Raw genomic sequence first — 18,352 nt, forward strand, 5'->3', positions numbered from 1 at the left:
TTGCCTGGTGATCGTTGACCATTTCACGCGCTGGGTAGAAGCCTTCCCTACACGGGACTGTACATCCGCCACCGTGGCCAGAGTGCTGGCCTTCGACATCTTCCCGGGCTGGGGGGGTCCCCCTCCAGATTGACTCGGACCAGGGCACGCACTTCACTGGGAGCGCAATGAAACTGGCCTGCCGCCTCCTGGGCATCAGACAGAGCTTCCACGTCCCGTTCCATCCCCAGAGCTCCGGGATGGTTGAGTGCATGAACCGGACCCTCAAAGGGGCGATCGCGACGGCGATTGCCGAAACAGGGCAGGGCTGGGTGGACATTCTGCCCTGCATACTGATGCGCTTAAAGGCCACCCCGGGCCACTCCACTGGCCTCACTCCCTTCGAGCTCATGACGGGGAGGGCCATGCGACTACCAGAGAACGTCATGGTCAGGGGGGAAGACATGGCCCCCCTGAGGGACAGGATGATGCGCTATATCAGGCAGCTGGACACGCAGCTGCGGGCCCTTAGACAAACTGCGCGTGACCAGCAGGACATTAGGGACCAGGCAAAACTGCAGCCGCATCTGCCCGCCCAACCCCTTCCCAGCATCGGGGACAAGGTCCTGGTCAGGGCCGCCCCCGACCGGCCCGGCTTCGCCCCCCCCGGTGGCTGGGACCGCACGAAATCATCCTCACCAGCGACACGTGCGCCTGTGTCGACATGAAGAGAAAGGGCAGGTGGAAACACTGGTCCCAGCTTAAACCCTTCCCTTAAGCCCCGACCGGACAGACACTCCGCCCCCCCCCCCCCCCCCCGCCCCTTGACTTGACTCTAACCGCCCCCTTTCTCCTTACAATGCAACGGGTGGACCGGTTCCAGGGAGACCTGCTCCTACACACACTAACCCTACACCCTTGGTAAGGGTGTCTCTCTCCCTCTCTTTCCACAGATCATGCTTCACCGGTGCACCGCTCTCCTCCCTGCTCTCCTCTTCGCCCTACGACGAGTGCCTTCCTTCCCCGAAATACATGACAACTTCTACAGCCACGGTGTTGCCTTCAGTGCGTCCGACGCCATCTGTATTCCTGCAAGGGACAAGCCCGATGTGATCGACGCGTTCTACAACGCCTGGCTGGAGGTCCTCCCGGACGTACAGACACTCTGTTTATTCTGCACGTCAGAGCGCGACCCGCGGCCGACCTGCCTCCGGCGTGCTGAGGCGATGGACTTGGGGGGTTGCATGTTCGGGACAATGTGTGCCATGCCAGAGGACCTCTCCTCTGCCCCGGCCTTTGATGCCTTTACTGTACGGGATCTGTCTGTTTGCGGGGATTACGAGCTACTGATGCCGCGGTAGTCTCTTTGTGTTTGTGCTTTCCACCACACTGCCCCCAACCACGACTCCCGAGATATTGCCGTGCCCCTCTCTGGGACCGGGGCCCGCGGGGGGACTGGTATTGTGGGATGAGGGAGAGGCCCTTTATGACAACGTCCGACACGAGGTCGTGCCTGTGCTGGGCATCCAGGTACCGGACTATTGCACAGCACAGGTACGCAACCTAAACGCCATGATGGGGAAGGAGGTTATAGAGAGGGCCATAGATGCCATGGGGGCAACCATCTACCGGACCGACATACATAACACGCACACACAACGACACAGACGGGACATAGTCAACGATGCTCTCACAGGACTCAACACGGGGACATCCATAGTAAACTCCCTAGACATCCAGGGCCTTAACGAAAAGATCAAGCAACTAAAAGGGGTAATGAGGGACCTGCTACAGAGGTCTCTCACAAATCAGGCAGACCAGGCACGCCTGGGGGAAGAGGGAGCGTACATCCAGTTCAACGGCATTGTAGTCCTGGAAACACACGCCCACACCATTAACCGCCTTATAGACCAGGAAAGGGAAAACACGGCCCATATCCACGAGGGGTAGCTGTGCCATGCATATGGCCTGTGGATGGTAGCCCAGATCCGGCATAATCTTGACCAGGTCTAAAGGGGGGAGGTGCCCGACTGGATCGACAGTGCCAAACTTGCCTCACTCGTGGGGTGCTCCGGGCCGCTCGACAGCCGGACTCTGAAGGGTATGACCAGAGTATACCCAGTGATTCCCGACTGTGAGGTCAGTGAGACGACAGGAGTCGGGATTGTCCTCCTGATCCCCGTGGTCACCCCAGAGTCGGGGCCATTTCCCCTGTTTCACATTGAGAACATCGGAGTCATACGGGAAAACGCTTCCCTCAAATATCGATTAGCTCACCACACAGCCATACCTTGAAACGGCGCTGTGTACGGGGTGCCACTTACAGGCTGCAAGCAGCAGGGCGCAATTACCATCTGCCCTCACCCCTTACGAAGGAGTGAAACAGCGGACTGCGGGTTCAACCGGACACAGGGCTGCACCCTTGAAATCGAACCCACGGGCCCCCACTTCACTAGGGCGGGGTATGGTGGGGGGGTACGATACTGTGTCTCCACTCTTGAGACCTCATTTTGGTATAACGGACTGCAGTGCCCGATTCCCCAGCACGAGTTCTGCTTTGCCCCCAGGCGCCCAGTCACGGTTGGGCAAGCTCACATCTCAGAGGTCCGACGACGGAACCCCGAGTCCATACAAACTACTGACAAATTCAGGGACACCCTCAGGGACTATCAGGAGCCTGAACAAGCCCCCCATCCCACATATGGCTGAGGTCTTACGGGAGCTTAGGACCCGGGTAGGACACTCAGTGAAATTGTATCACCAGTTGCAGTCGCATGTAAAGGACCTAGAGGAGGACACAGACACAGCTCTGCAGTCCCAGGGGTGGGCACAGAGGGTGTGGGATTGGGGCCTGAACGTGAACATCCATCCCTGGATCCGAATCATCTCGCACACCATTGTAGGCATACAGTTACTGCTGGCTCTGGCCTGGCTCCTGCTGGCGTGTCATTCATGCCGCCAGCACAATAAACGGAAGGCCAGGAAGACCATGCTCCACGCCATCGACTCCTGGCGGGCGATCAGGCACCGTGAGCTCACAGGGCTCGAGTTAATGTGACCTTCTCCCGGGACTATCCAAAGGCCCCGTGGCTGCAGCATGACAGCCGGCGGAATGTACCGGGCGAGGAACCGACATTTAAAATATCGGCATCGGGGGTGTGGACGTGTCTAACCCCTTGCCGAAAGGGGGGACTGCAAGCGGGCATCAGAGCCGCCCTGCTTTTGCCACGGGACTATGCCTACATCAGGAAACGATAAGAATTCATTTTTGTGTTTTAGACAGCAGTCGCAGCTTTAAACCCACAAAAACTCAGCAGCTGCCGGTCTGCCCACGTGACTGGGAGATAGGAGTCAGAGGACAGATAGAATCCACACTAGACCAACATTACCCATGACTCATGGGCCAAAACTCCAGAATTAATTAAATATGGAAACCCATCTCCTAATCACATCAAGAGACTGACTGAAACACACCCATACCCATCGATACGGAACCATCCTGACACAAAGGACAGGCATCCACCAGACAGGAATGGACAGACCAATACACACCAACACCCCAAGGAAACAAAGGGGGGCGCTAGCCCCTGCCCTCACAGAGAGAGACAAGCAGATAATACCCGGACCCGTTTTACATAAACCAATTAGCACCCTATTGTGCGTGCCCTGCAACTCTCCTGGGACGGCAGGAAATAGTCCATTCGCACCTACTCCAGTGATAATGGGGAACTATCATCCCATTCATCCTCAAATCCCACACATCCTGACAACTAAAAGTATATAATATGTAGCTGCGCGTGGGAACAGCAGAGCAGCCGAGATTCGGACCTCGGTTGGTCTCTGCCGGCGTTACTGTAGTAATAAACGTTACCGATTGTTGAACCGCACTCTGGGCTCGGACTGATGTCATTTCATCCGCGCTAACAATGTGAACATGAACCTCATTCACTGGGAACATAATAAAAAGAAAGGCTGATCAATGAGAGAGGGAGAAAGTGACTTGTTATGTGGTTAAAAGCCAAACAGGGAGTGGTTAAGCATCTGAAGTGGTATCAATGTGTGGCTACTTCTGCTCCCCCCCCCCCATTCTCCTGATTCCATCCCTCTCCCCACACCTTTTCTTGTGATTGAATCAGATTGTCTGTAACCTTCAAATTGTATTTGACAGCAAAATTAATCAACCACACATCTATGGTGCCACTACAGCTCCATACTTACATCTTCATTCTATTCTCTTCTCTGTCCCTTCCTTCGATTTGCCACTCCTGAAATCCTCAGCCATGCTTTTCGTTACCTCCAGGTGTGGCAATTCTAACAAAAGCCTCTTATCCTCCAGAGACGTTGCTGCCTGTGTCCTGACTCATACCAAATGCTATTTATCGTTGCCCCATGTTCATTGTTGTTCCCGTCAACCAACACCTTCCTTCTAAGATTCACAGTATTGTTTGCGAATCCACCTTGTGATTGCCCCTGCCCACCTCTTCCAGCTCCACACTCCTCCAAACCCTCTGCATTCCTCCAATTCTAGCCTCTTGTGCAGCCTCGCTTTTAATTGCTGTATCACCCACAGACAGACCTGTGTCGTCAGCTCTGCAACTCCTTTTCTTATAGCTCAGCTTCCCTTTTAAAACTATCCCTTTGATGGAACCTTTAGTCTCCTGCCCTGAAACTTCCTTTGAAGTAGTTGGATGACACTTTGATCTTTTATTATAAGTTCTGTGTCCTATGATCCTGCCCCACTAGTTACCTGACGAAGGAGCAGCGCACCGAAAGCCTGTACTTCCAAATAAATCTGTTGGAAGATTTAGAATTTCCTCAGTTTAGGGGATTGACTCTGTGCTGATTGGGCCACAGTTAGTGTGTTACTGCTGCAGTTGGTTTTTGCTTTTTTGGGGGGACACCTGATTCCTGAACAGGCGGAACTATACAGCCAGTTTATTAACTGGTATTCCTTTTCTTTTATATAATATATTTTTATTAAGAAAAAATAGATTTTTAAATATTACAACAAGTACAAAACAATGCAATTCAAAACAGTACAAAAATAGTACAAAACTAAACCCAAATAATAAAAAAATTCCCCAGCCCACCCTCCTATACGAATGTATAAACATATATAGAGAAGTATAAAATTAAAAAAAAACGAAACTAGCTATTTAACTATCTAAATAAATACCTAACAACAAACAAATAAATAGTAATAGCTCAGCCCAGCCAAATAAAACACTCATACATTCACAGTTCCTCCTCCATGGATATTGGACTCATGAAGCCTGTCCAGATATTTCAAAAAGGGTTGCCATGTCTTGTAAAAATTCTCAGTTTTGTGGTGTACCATATTGGTGAGAAAATCCAGGGGAATATGCTCCATAACAATCTTCCGACAGGCCTGGGGGGTTTTCTGATACCCAACCTAGCAAGATATTCTTCCTTGCACAGAACGTAAGAATATTGAAAAGTTTTTCCTTATGCGAGTCTGCAGGAAATACAATGGGTAGGCCCTAAAGGAGCGAAATAGGGTCCTTCTCCACCCCTACACCTAAAATCCTCTCCATTGCACCCACCACAGCGGTCCAATATGTTTGAAGCCTGTCACAAGACCAAAGACAATGGGTAAGAGTACCCGTACAGACCTTGCACTTGGGACATGCTGAAGATACCCCTGGTTTAAATTTTGACAAACGGTCTGGGGCTAAGTGGACTCCAACTGTAAAGCATGGGTCCTATTGCAAATTGATATCTTCCTTGCATTCTCCCAAATATCCTCCCATGTCTCTGATGAAACTTCAACACCCAGCTCTCTCTCCCACATCTTGCAGAGTCGATCAGACTCATCGGAGGTGGCACCCCCCAATTGGTGATGTAGAGTACTGACAGAGTGTATACTCTTAGTACCCCTCTTTCTATGTCAGATTTGTAGGGATCAGTCAAAAGTATGGTCTTTGTTTGAATAAAATCCCTAACTTGAAAAAAAACGAAAGAGGTCTCTATCAGGTAACTCATACTTCCGTACTAACTGATCGAAGGACATCATTACATCTCCCTCAAATAAATCACCCATGCAAGATGTACCCCGAGCTGCCCAACGTTTAAATCCTGAATCTATCATACCTGGTTGAAAACTCGGCATACCCACTAAAGGTGTAAACAAAGATATTTTGCCAATATTACCTTCCCTCTGCCGAATTGCCCTCCATGCTTTAACAGTATTGATGACTATTGGGTTATGGCAATATTCCCTAACTGTCCTCACCTTGTCCAAAAACAGCAAACTGGTAAGGGGGCACCTTGCCTGGGAGACTTCGATATCTAGCCATATTGAAAGAGGGCCCCCACAAACCCAAACACTTATGTAGGTCAAAAGCGAGCTTAATTGGTAATTTTTAATGTCCGGAAGGTCTACTCCCCCAAATCTGTGAGGCAACTGCAGTTTGGCTAATTTAATGAGGGGCCGTTTACGGTGCCAGATAAAGGAGCTGAACCAACCGTTCAGTCTCCTGAGTGTTTGTTTATTGAAAATCAGGGGGAGCATCCGTATAGGGTATAGCAAACGAGGGAGAATATTCATCTTAATAAGCGCTATCCGACTCAACCATGAGACTGGAAGTGCCTCCCATCTTTGGAGATCTTGTTTAATTTTTTCAAATAATTGAGTAAAATTGGCTTTGAACAGCCAATCCAGAACTGGAGTAATGAATATGCCCAAATACACACAACCCCCCTGTGACCACCTAAATGGGAATCTATAGTCACTCTCAAGAGCCAACTCTTTCGTAAGACCACCCATAAGCATAGCCTCTGATTTAGCAAAATTAATCTTATACCCTGAAAAAGCGCCAAACGCGTGAATGCATTGTATCAGGCAAGGCACGGAGATTGCTGGATTTGTCAAGAAAATTAGAACATCATCTGCATACAGCGAGATCTTATGTAATTTTGACCCCACTTCTGGAGCTGATATATTGAGATCCCCACGAATGGCCTCTGCCAACGGTTCAATCACCAACGTAAAAAGTAATGGTGAAAGGGGACAGCCCTGCCGGCTGCCCCGAGAAATATTAAAATTGATTGATCGTAGCCCGTTGGTAATGACCGCAGCGAGAGGTACACTGTAGAAAACCTTTAGGTATTCCTTTTTTATTAAGTACTGATTTTTAACCTGCCTGTTCTACACAGTTAATGTGTTTCGGGTGTAACTCAGTTCTCATTAGGGAACATAGAACATAGAAAAGTGCAGCACTGAACAGGCCCTTCGGTCCACGATGTTGTGCTGAGGATTACTCCTAATCTAAAATAAAATAACCTAACCTATGCACCCCTCAATTCACTGCTATCCATGTGCACGTCCAGTAGTCGCTTAAATGTCCCTAATGATTCTGCTTCCACCACCACCACTGGCAACGCATTCCATGCATTCACAGCTATTGTTTCACTGTCTGGTTACTGCCTGTGTAAAAAAATAAAATAAACCTGTTGGACTATAACCTGGTATTGTATGATTTTCAACTTTGTCCACTGCAGTCTAACACCAGCTCTTCTCCATCATGGTTACCATCCATTGCAATCAATTTGAATCATTGATATTTTCCTGCAGTGGCATTATCTTTCAGCAGGGGGCATTGTTGCACATGTTGTGATCTCAGTTGACATGAGTAGGGGACGAAGAGCTAACGCATTCCATGACAGAAAACTAACTGAAATTTTGGGGTGCTTATAGCTTTAGACATTTAACAGCAGCACTGTGATCAACAGGATTCACTGCAGAAATTCACCAAAATACCTTGGATGGTACCTTCCAAACCAATTTACATCAAGATGGACAAAGGCAGCAGATACATGGGAACTCTATTCCAAACTATTCACCATCTTCACTTGGATACATATTGCTATTCCTTAAGTGGTACTGAGTCAAAATCCTAGTAATCCCTCCCTAATAGCATTGTGGATGTAACTAAACCACACAGACTGCATAGTTCATGAAGGCAGCTCACCACCACCTTCTGAACAGTATTCTGGGGAGGGGCGATAAATGCTGGTCTCAGCAGCGACACTCACATCCCCTAAATGAATTTTTTAAACAAGGACTTGAAATGTTAACTGTTGAACTGTTTCTCTCCCCCAGGATGCTGCCAGACTTGCTGAGTTCCACCAACATTTATTTAGAGTCATGGAGATGTACAGCATGGAAACAGACCCTTCGGTCCAACCCGTCCATGCCGACCAGATATCCCAACCCAATCTAGTCCCACTTGCCAGCACCCGGCCCATATCCCTCCAAACCCTTCCCATTCATATACACATCCAAATGCCTCTTAAATGTTACAATTGCACCAGCCTCCACCAGCTCATTCCATACACCACACCACCCTCTGAGTGAAAAACTTGCCCCTTAAGTCCCTTTTATATCTTTCCCCTCTCACTCTAAACCTATGCCCTCTAGTTCTGGACTCCCCACCCCACGGTGGGGAGTCTATTTATCCTATCCATGCCTTTCATGATTTTATAAACCTTTATAAGGTCACCCCTCAGCCTCTGAAGCTCCAGGGAAAACAGTCCCAGCCTTTTCAACCTCCCCCTATAGCTCAAAGGCTCCAACCTTGTCAACATCCTTAAATCTTTTCTGAATTCTTTCAAGTTTCACAACATCTCCCCTCTCTCTCTCTCCCCATCCTTCTCCCTCTCCCCTCTCTCTCTCTCCCCATCCTTCTCCCTCTCCCCTCTCTCTCTCTCCATCCTTCTCCCTCTTCTCCCCTCTCTCTCTCTCCCCATCCTTCTCCCTCTCCCCTCTCTCTCTCTCTCTCCCCATCCTTCTCCCTCTCACCTCTCTCTCTCTCTCCCCCCATCCTTCTCCCTCTCCCCTCTCTCTCTCCATCCTTCTCCCTCTCCCCTCTGTCTCTCCATCCTTCTCCCTCTCCCCTCTCTCTCTCCATCCTTCTCCCACTCTCCTGTCTCTCTCCATCCTTCTCCCATTACCCCCCTCTCTCCATCCTTCTCCCTCTCCCCCCTCTCTCTCCATCCTTCTCCCTCTCCCCCCTCTCTCTCCATCCTTCTCCCACTCCCCCCTCTCTCTCCATCCTTCTTCCTCTCCCCTCTCTCCATCCTTCTCCCTCTTCCCACTCTCTCTCTATCCTTCTACCTCTCCCCTCTCTCTCTCTATCCTTCTCTCTCTCCCCTCTCTCTCCATTCTTCTCCCCCTCCCCCTCTCTCTCCATCTTTCTCCCACTCCCCTCTCTCTCTATCCTTCTCCCTCTCCCCTCTCTCTCTCTATCCTTCTCTCTCCAACATTCTCCCTTTCCCCTCTCTCTATCTTTCTCCCTCTCCCCTCTCTCTCTATCCTTCTCCCTCTTCCCTCACTCTCTCTCTATCCTTCTCCCTCTCCCCCTCTCTCTCTCTCTATCCTTCTCCCTCTCCCCTCTCTCTCTATCCTTCTCCCACTCCCCCCTCTCTCTATCCTTCTCCCACTCCCCCCTCTCTCTCCATCCTTCTCCCTCTCCCCTCTCTCCATCCTTCTCCCTCTCCCCGTCTCTCCATCCTTCTCCCTCTCCCCTCTCTCCATCCTTCCTCTCCCCCTCTCTCTCCATCCTTCTCCCTCTCCTCTCTCTCTCTATCCTTCTCCCTCTCCCCTCTCTCCATCCTTCTCCCTCTCCCCTCTGTCTCTCTCCATCCTTCTCCCACTCTCCTGTCTCTCTCCATCCTTCTCCCATTCCCCCCCCCCCCCCATCCTTCTCCCATTTCCCCCCCCCTCCATCCTTCTCCCATTCCTCCCCTCTCCATCCTTCTCCCACTCCCCCCTCTCTCTCCATCCTTCTCCCACTCCCCCCTCTCTCTCCATCCTTCTCCCACTACCCCCTCTCTCTCCATCCTTCTCCCTCTCCCCCCTCTCTCTCCATTCTTACCCCCACTCCCCCCTCTCTCTCCATCCTTCTTCCTCTCCCCTCTCTCCATCCTTCTCCCTCTCCCCACTCTCTCTATCCTTCTCCCCCTCCCCCCTCTCTCTCTATCCTTCTCCCTCTCCCCTCTCTCTCCATCCTTCTCCCTCTCCCCCTCTCTCTCCAACATTCTCCCTTTCCCCTCTCTCTCTCTATCTTTCTCCTTCTCCCCCTCTCTCTATCCTTCTCCCTTCCCTCTCTCTCTCTATCCTTCTCCCTCGCCCCTCTCTCTCTCTATCCTTCTCCCTCTCCCCTCTCTCTCTCCATCCTTCTCCCTCTCCCCTCTCTCCATCCTTCTCCCTCTCCCCGTCTATCTCCATTCTTCTCCCTCTCCCCCTCTCTCTCCATCCTTCTCCCTCTCCTCTCTCTCTATCCTTCTCCCTCTCCCCATCATTCTCCCTCTCCTCTCTCCCCCCATCCTTCTCCCACTCCCCTCTCTCTCTCTATCCTTCTCCCTCTCCCCCCTCTCTCTCTATCCTTCTCCCTCTCTCTATCCTTCTCCCTCTCCCCTCTCTATCCTTCTCCCTCTCCCCTCTCTCCCCATCCTTGGGTGGCACGGTGGCACAGTGGTTAGCACTGCTGCCTCACAGCACCAGAGATCCGGGTTCAATTCCCGCCTCAGGTGACTGACTATGTGGAGTTTGCACGTTCTCCCCGTGTCTGCGTGGGTTTCCTCCGGGTGCTCCGGTTTCCACCCACAGTCCAAAGATGTGCAGGTCAGGTGAATTGGCCATGCTAAATTGCCCACAGTGTTAGGTGAAGGGGTAAATGTAGGGGTATGGGTCTGGGTGGGTTATGCTTCGGCGTGTCGGTGTGGACTTGTTGGGCCGAAGGGCCTGTTTCCACACTGTAATGTAATGTAATCTAATCCTTCTCCATCTCCCCCTTCTCCTCCCCTCCCCATCTCCCCCTCCCCTCCCCTCCCCATCTCCTCCGCATCTCCCCTCCCCTCCCCATCTCCCCCTCCCCTCCTCCCCCCTCCCCATCTCCCCCTCCCCTCCCCATCTCCCCCTCCCCTCCCCATCTCCCCCTCCCCATCTCCCCCTCCCCTCCCCATCTCCCCCTCCCCATCTCCCCCTCCCCATCACCCCTCCCCTCCCCTCCCCATCTCCCCCTCCCCTCCCCCCTCTACCCCCATCTCCCCCTCCCCTCCCCCTCTCCCCCCCATCTCCCCCTCCCCTCCCCCTCTCCCCCCCATCTCCCCTCCCCTCCCCATCACCCTCCTCCCCTCCCCATCTACCCTCCCCTCCCCATCTCCCCCTCCCCTCCCCTCCCCATTTCCCCTCCCCTCCCCATCCCCCCTCCCCTCCCCATCTCCCCCTCCCCTCCCCTCCCCATCTCCCCCTCCCCTCCCATCTCCCTCTCCCCTCCCCTCCCCATCTCCCCCTCCCCTCCCCTCCCCTCTCCCCTCCCCATCTCCCCATCTCCCCCTCCCCTCCCCATCTCCCCCTCCCCTCCCCTCCCCATCTTCCCCTCCCCTCCCCATCTCCCCCTCCCCTCCCCTCCCATCTCCCCCTCCCCTCCCCATCTTCCCCTCCCCTCCCCATCCCCCCCTCCCCTCCCCATCTCCCCCTCCCCTCCCCTCTCCCCATCTCCCCCTCCCCATCTCCCCCTCCCCTCCCCTCTCCCCACTCCCCCTCCCCATCTCCCCCTCCCCTCCCCATCTCCCTCTCCCCTCCCCACCCCTCTACCCCTCCCCACCCCATCACCCCCTCCCCTCCCATCTCCCCCTCCCCTCCCCTCCCCATCTCCCCTCCCTCCCCATCTTCCCCTCCCTCCCCACTCCCCCTCCCCTCCCCTCCCCATCTCCCCCACCCCTCCCACCCCCCCCCCCCCCCCATCTCCCTCTCCCCTCCCCACACCCCCACCCCACCCCTCTCCCCTCCCCCCCCCTCCCCCACCCCATCTCCCCATCTCCCCCTCCTCTCCCCCATCTCCCCCACCCCTCCCCACCCCATCTCCCCCTCCCCCCCCATCCCCCCTCCCCTCCCCATCTCCCCCTCCCCACCCCCCTCCCCATCCCCTCCCCTCTCCATCCCCTCCCCTCCCCATCTCCCCCTCCCCTCTCCATCCCCTCTCCCCTCCCCATCTCCCCCTCCCCTCCCCATCTCCCCCTCCCCTCCCCATCTCCCCCTCCCCTCCCCATCTCCCCCTCCCCTCCCCATCTCCCTCCCTCCCCATCTCCCTCCTCCCCCCTCCCATCTCCCCTCCCCCCTCCCCATCTCCCTCTCCCATCTCCCTCCCCTCCCCATCTCCCCCTCCCTCCCCTCTCCCATCTCCCCATCTCCCCTCCCCATCTCCCCTCCCCTCCTCCCCATCTCCCTCTCCCTCCCCTCCCCATCTCCCTCCCCTCCCCTCCCCATCTCCCCTCCCTCCCCTCCCCTCCCCTCCCCATCTCCCCATCTCCCCTCCCCATCTCCCCTCCCCTCCCATCTCCCCATCTCCCCCTCCCCATCTCCCCCTCCCCTCCCCATCTCCCTCCCTCCCCTCCCCTCCCCATCTCCCCCCTCCCCTCCCCTCCCCATCTCCCCCCTCCCCTCCCCATCTCCCCTCCCCTCCCCTCTCCCCTCCCTCCCCATCTCCCTCCCTCTCCCTCCCTCTCCCCATCTCCCCCTCCTCTCCCTCCCCATCTCCCCCCTCCTCCCCTCCCCTCCCCATCTCCCCCCCTCCCCTCCCCTCCCCATCTCCCCCCCTCCCCTCCCCTCCCCATCTCCCCCCCTCCCCTCCCTCCCCATCTCCCCCCCCTCCCCTCCCCTCCCCATCTCCCCCCCCTCCCCTCCCCTCCCCATCTCCCCCCCTCTCCCCTCCCTCCCCATCTCCCCCCTCCCCTCCCCTCCCCATCTCCCCCCCCTCCCCATCTCCCCCCTCCCCTCCCCTCCCATCTCCCCCCCCTCCCCTCCCCTCCCCATCTCCCTCCCCTCCCCATCTCCCTCCCTCTCCCATCTCCCCCCCCCATCTCCCCCCTCCCCTCCCCTCCCCATCTCCCCCCCTCCCCTCCCCTCCCCTCTCCCTCCCCATCTCCCCCCCCCATCTCCCCCCCCTCCCCTCCCCTCCCCTCCCCATCTCCCCCCCCTCCCCTCCCCTCCCCATCTCCCCCCCCTCCCCTCCCCTCCCCCTCCCTCCCTCCCCTCCCCCTCCCCTCCCCATCTCCCCTCCCCTCCCCATCTCCCCCCTCCCCTCCCCATCTCCCCTCCCTCCCCTCCCCATCTCCCCTCCCCTCCCCATCTCCCCCCCTCCCCTCCCCATCTCCCCCCTCCCCTCCCCTCCCATCTCCCCCCCTCCCCTCCCCTCCCCATCTCCCCCCCTCCCCTCCCTCCCCATCTCCCCCCCTCCCCTCCCCTCCCCATCTCCCCCCCTCCCCTCCCCTCCCCATCTCCCCCCTCCCCTCCCTCCCCATCTCCCCCCTCCCCATCTCCCCCCCTCCCCTCCCCTCCCCATCTCCCCCGCTCCCCTCCCCATCTCCCCCCCTCCCCTCCCCTCCCCATCTCCCCCCTCCCCTCCCCATCTCCCCCCTCCCCATCTCCCCCCTCCCCATCTCCCCCCCTCCCCTCCCCATCTCCCCCCTCCCCTCCCCTCCCCATCTCCCCCCTCCCCATCTCCCCCCTCCCCTCCCCTCCCCATCTCCCCCCTCCCCTCCCCCTCCCCATCTCCCCCCCTCCCCTCCCCCTCCCCTCCCCATCTCCCCCCCTCCCCTCCCCTCCCCATCTCCCCATCTCCCCTCCCCTCCCCATCTCCCCCCTCCCTCCCCATCTCCCCCCTCCCCTCCCCATCTCCCCCCCTCCCCATCTCCCCCCTCCCCTCCCCATCTCCCCCCCTCCCCATCTCCCCATCTCCCCCCTCCCCATCTCCCCCCTCCCCTCCCCATCTCCCCCCTCCCCTCCCCATCTCCCCCCCTCCCCATCTCCCCATCTCCCCCCCTCCCCATCTCCCCATCTCCCCCCCTCCCCATCTCCCCCCCCCTCCCCTCCCCTCCCCATCTCCTCCCCCCCCCTCCCCTCCCCATCTCCTCCCCCCCCTCCCCTCCCCATCTCCCCCCCTCCCCTCCCCTCCCCATCTCCCCCCCTCCCCTCCCCTCCCCATCTCCCCATCTCCCCTCCCCTCCCCATCTCCCCCCCTCCCCATCTCCCCCCCCTCCCCTCCCCATCTCCCCCCTCCCCTCCCCTCCCCATCTCCCCCTCCCCTCCCCTCCCCATCTCCCCCCTCCCCATCTCCCCCCCTCCCCTCCCCTCCCCATCTCCCCCCCTCCCCTCCCCTCCCCATCTCCCCCCCTCCCCTCCCCTCCCCATCTCCCCCCCTCCCCTCCCCTCCCCATCTCCCCATCTCCCCTCCCCTCCCCATCTCCCCTCCCCTCCCCATCTCCCCCCCTCCCCATCTCCCCATCTCCCCCCCTCCCCATCTCCCCCCCTCCCCATCTCCCCCCCCCCTTCCCCTCCCCTCCCCTCCCCTCCCCATCTCCTCCCCCCCCTCCCCTCCCCATCTCCCCCCTCCCCTCCCCTCCCCATCTCCCCCCCTCCCCTCCCCTCCCCATCTCCCCCCCTCCCCTCCCCTCCCCATCTCCCCATCTCCCCCCCCTCCCCATCTCCCCCCTCCCCATCTCCCCCCCTCCCCATCTCCCCCCCTCCCCATCTCCCCCCCTCCCCATCTCCCCATCTCCCCCCTCCCCATCTCCCCATCTCCCCCCCTCCCCATCTCCCCCCTCCCCATCTCCCCCATCTCCCCCCCTCCCCATCTCCCCCCCTCCCCATCTCCCCCCCTCCCCATCTCCCCATCTCCCCCCCTCCCCATCTCCCCCCTCCCCATCTCCCCATCTCCCCCCCTCCCCATCTCCCCCCTCCCCATCTCCCCATCTCCCCCCCTCCCCATCTCCCCATCTCCCCCCCCCCTCCCCTCCCCATCTCCTCCCCCCCTCCCCTCCCCATCTCCTCCCCATCTCCCCCCCCCTCCCCTCCCCATCTCCCCCCCCTCCCCTCCCCATCTCCCCCCCTCCCCTCCCCTCCCCATCTCCCCCCCTCCCCTCCCCTCCCCATCTCCCCCCCTCCCCTCCCCATCTCCCCCCATCCCCCCCCCCTCCCCTCCCCATCTCCCCCCCTCCCCTCCCCTCCCCATCTCCCCCCCTCCCCCTCCCCTCCCCATCTCCCCCCCTCCCCTCCCCATCTCCCCCCATCCCCCCCCTCCCCTCCCCATCTCCCCCCCTCCCCCCCCTCCCCTCCCCATCTCCCCCCCTCCCCCCCCTCCCCTCCCCTCCCCATCTCCCCCCCTCCCCCCCCCCTCCCCTCCCCTCCCCATCTCCCCCCCTCCCCCCCCCTCCCCTCCCCTCCCCATCTCCCCCCCCCTCCCCTCCCCATCTCCCCCCCTCCCCTCCCCTCCCCATCCCCCCCCCTCCCCCCCTTCCCTCCCCTCCCCATCCCCCCCCCTCCCCCCCTTCCCCTCCCCTCCCCATCTCCCCCCCTCCCCATCTCCCCCCTCCCCTCCCCATCTCCCCCCCTCCCCTCCCCTCCCCATCTCCCCCCCTCCCCATCTCCCCCCCTCCCCTCCCCTCCCCATCTCCCCCCCTCCCCATCTCCCCCCCTCCCCTCCCCATCTCCCCCCCACCCCATCTCCCCCCCTCCCCTCCCCTCCCCATCTCCCCCCTCCCCTCCCCTCCCCATCTCCCCCCCTCCCCTCCCCTCCCCATCTCCCCCCCCCCTCCCCATCTCCCCCCCTCCCCTCCCCATCTCCCCCCCTCCCCTCCCCATCTCCCCCCCTCCCCTCCCCTCCCCATCTCCCCCCCCCTCCCCATCTCCCCCCCCCTCCCCATCTCCCCCCCCCTCCCCATCTCCCCCCCTCCCCCTCCCCTCCCCATCTCCCCCCCCTCCCCCTCCCCTCCCCATCTCCCCCCCTCCCCTCCCCTCCCCATCTCCCCCCCTCCCCTCCCCTCCCCATCTCCCCCCCTCCCCTCCCCTCCCCATCTCCCCCCCTCCCCTCCCCTCCCCATCTCCCCCCCTCCCCTCCCCTCCCATCTCCCCCCCTCCCCTCCCCTCCCCATCTCCCCCCCTCCCCTCCCCTCCCCTCCCCATCTCCCCCCCTCCCCTCCCCTCCCCATCTCCCCCCCTCCCCTCCCCTCCCTCCCCATCTCCCCCCTCCCCTCCCCTCCCCTCCCCATCTCCCCCCCTCCCCATCTCCCCCCCTCCCCTCCCCTCCCCTCCCCATCTCCCCCCCTCCCCTCCCCTCCCCCTCCCCTCCCCATCTCCCCCCCTCCCCCATCTCCCCCCCTCCCCTCCCCTCCCCTCCCCTCCCCTCCCCATCTCCCCCCCTCCCCATCTCCCCCCCTCCCCTCCCCTCCCCTCCCCATCTCCCCCCCTCCCCTCCCCTCCCCTCCCCATCTCCCCCCCTCCCCATCTCCCCCCCTCCCCTCCCCTCCCCATCTCCCCCCCTCCCCTCCCCTCCCCATCTCCCCCCCTCCCCTCCCCTCCCCATCTCCCCCCCTCCCCTCCCCATCTCCCCCCCTCCCCCTCCCCTCCCCATCTCCCCCCCTCCCCTCCCCATCCCCCCCCCTCCCCTCCCCATCTCCCCCCCTCCCCTCCCCATCCCCCCCCCCTCCCCTCCCCATCTCCCCCCCTCCCCTCCCCATCTCCCCCCCTCCCCTCCCCTCCCCATCTCCCCCCCTCCCCTCGCCCATCTCCCCCCCTCCCCTGCCCCTCCCCATCTCCCCCCCTCCCCTCCCCATCCCCCCCCCCTCCCCTCCCCATCTCCCCCCCTCCCCTCCCCATCTCCCCCCCTCCCCTCCCCATCTCCCCCCCTCCCCTCCCCTCCCCATCCCCCCCCCCTCCCCTCCCCATCCCCCCCCCTCCCCTCCCCATCTCCCCCCATCCCCCCCCTCCCCATCTCCCCCCCTCCCCATCTCCCCCCCCCTCCCATCTCCCCCCCTCCCCTCCCCTCCCCATCTCCCCCCCTCCCCTCCCCATCTCCCCCCCTCCCCTCCCCTCCCCTCCCCATCTCCCCCCCTCCCCTCCCCTCCCCATCTCCCCCCCTCCCCTCCCCTCCCCTCCCCTCCCCATCTCCCCCCCTCCCCTCCCCTCCCCATCTCCCCCCCTCCCCTCCCCTCCCCATCTCCCCCCCTCCCCTCCCCTCCCCTCCCCATCTCCCCCCCTCCCCTCCCCTCCCCATCTCCCCCCCTCCCCTCCCCTCCCCTCCCCTCCCCATCTCCCCCCTCCCCTCCCCTCCCCATCCCCCCCCCTCCCCTCCCCTCCCCATCTCCCCCCCTCCCCTCCCCATCTCCCCCCCTCCCCTCCCCTCCCCATCTCCCCCCCTCCCCTCCCCATCCCCCCCCCTCCCCTCCCCATCTCCCCCCATCCCCCCCCTCCCCATCTCCCCCCCTCCCCATCTCCCCCCCCCTCCCCATCTCCCCCCCTCCCCTCCCCTCCCCATCTCCCCCCCTCCCCTCCCCATCTCCCCCCCTCCCCTCCCCTCCCCTCCCCATCTCCCCCCCTCTCCCTCCCCTCCCCTCCCCTCCCCATCTCCCCCCCTCCCCTCCCCTCCCCATCTCCCCCCCTCCCCTCCCCTCCCCTCCCCATCTCCCCCCCTCCCCTCCCCTCCCCATCTCCCCCCCTCCCCTCCCCTCCCCTCCCCTCCCCATCTCCCCCCCCTCCCCTCCCCTCCCCATCTCCCCCCCTCCCCTCCCCTCCCCATCTCCCCCCCTCCCCTCCCCTCCCCTCCCCTCCCCTCCCCATCTCCTCCCCTCCCCTCCCCTCCCCATCTCCCCCCCTCCCCTCCCCTCCCCATCTTCCCCCCCCCTCCCCTCCCCATCTCCCCCCCTCCCCTCCCCTCCCCATCTCCCCCCCTCCCCTCCCCTCCCCATCTCCCCTCCCCATCTCCCCCCCTCCCCTCCCCATCTCCCCCCCTCCCCTCCCCATCTCCCCCCCTCCCCTCCCCTCCCCTCCCCATCTTCCCCCCCCCTCCCCTCCCCATCTCCCCCCCCCCCCTCCCCTCCCCATCTCCCCCCCTCCCCTCCCCTCCCCATCTCCCCCCCTCCCCTCCCCTCCCATCTCCCCCCCTCCCCTCCCCATCTCCCCCCCTCCCCTCCCCATCTCCCTCTCCCTCTCCCTCTCCCCTCCCCCGAACCAGGTCTGGACACGCTGTGACTGACAGTTGGGGTGACCCGCGCCCCCTTGACCGGGAATTACCCCTGTTTACCAGGGGCCCGGTGACGTCATGCGGGGTCCACGGCTGGCGGCGCAGGCGCGCTCAGGACACCCGCAGTCACGCGCAGCCGCGTCGCCCCGCCTGGTATCCGTCCGCAGACAATGGGGGGAGGGGGTGAAGAGACCGCGGGGACTACTCTCCACACACTCTCCCAAAGAAATGAGGGGCCTGGACGGGAGAGATGATCGGGGAGGGGGAGTAGAGTTTCGACTACGACTGTAGTTGGCACCCAGCAGTTTGTATTTCAGGATTTGAAAGGAGAT

The 18,352-nt window shown here is 60.7% G+C and overlaps 1 pseudogene; it reads left to right on the forward strand.

Annotated features, from left to right (window-relative positions):
• The first annotated feature begins 942 nt into the window (after window positions 1-942).
• On the forward strand, window positions 943-3,934 carry LOC148146084 (uncharacterized; annotated as a pseudogene).
• The last annotated feature ends 14,418 nt before the right edge of the window (window positions 3,935-18,352 follow it).

This window comes from Chiloscyllium plagiosum, unplaced genomic scaffold (genome assembly GCF_037043375.1).
Source record: "Chiloscyllium plagiosum isolate Xiang-an unplaced genomic scaffold, Cpla_swu_hap1 HiC_scaffold_21, whole genome shotgun sequence".
Taxonomy (NCBI): Eukaryota; Metazoa; Chordata; class Chondrichthyes; order Orectolobiformes; family Hemiscylliidae; genus Chiloscyllium; species Chiloscyllium plagiosum.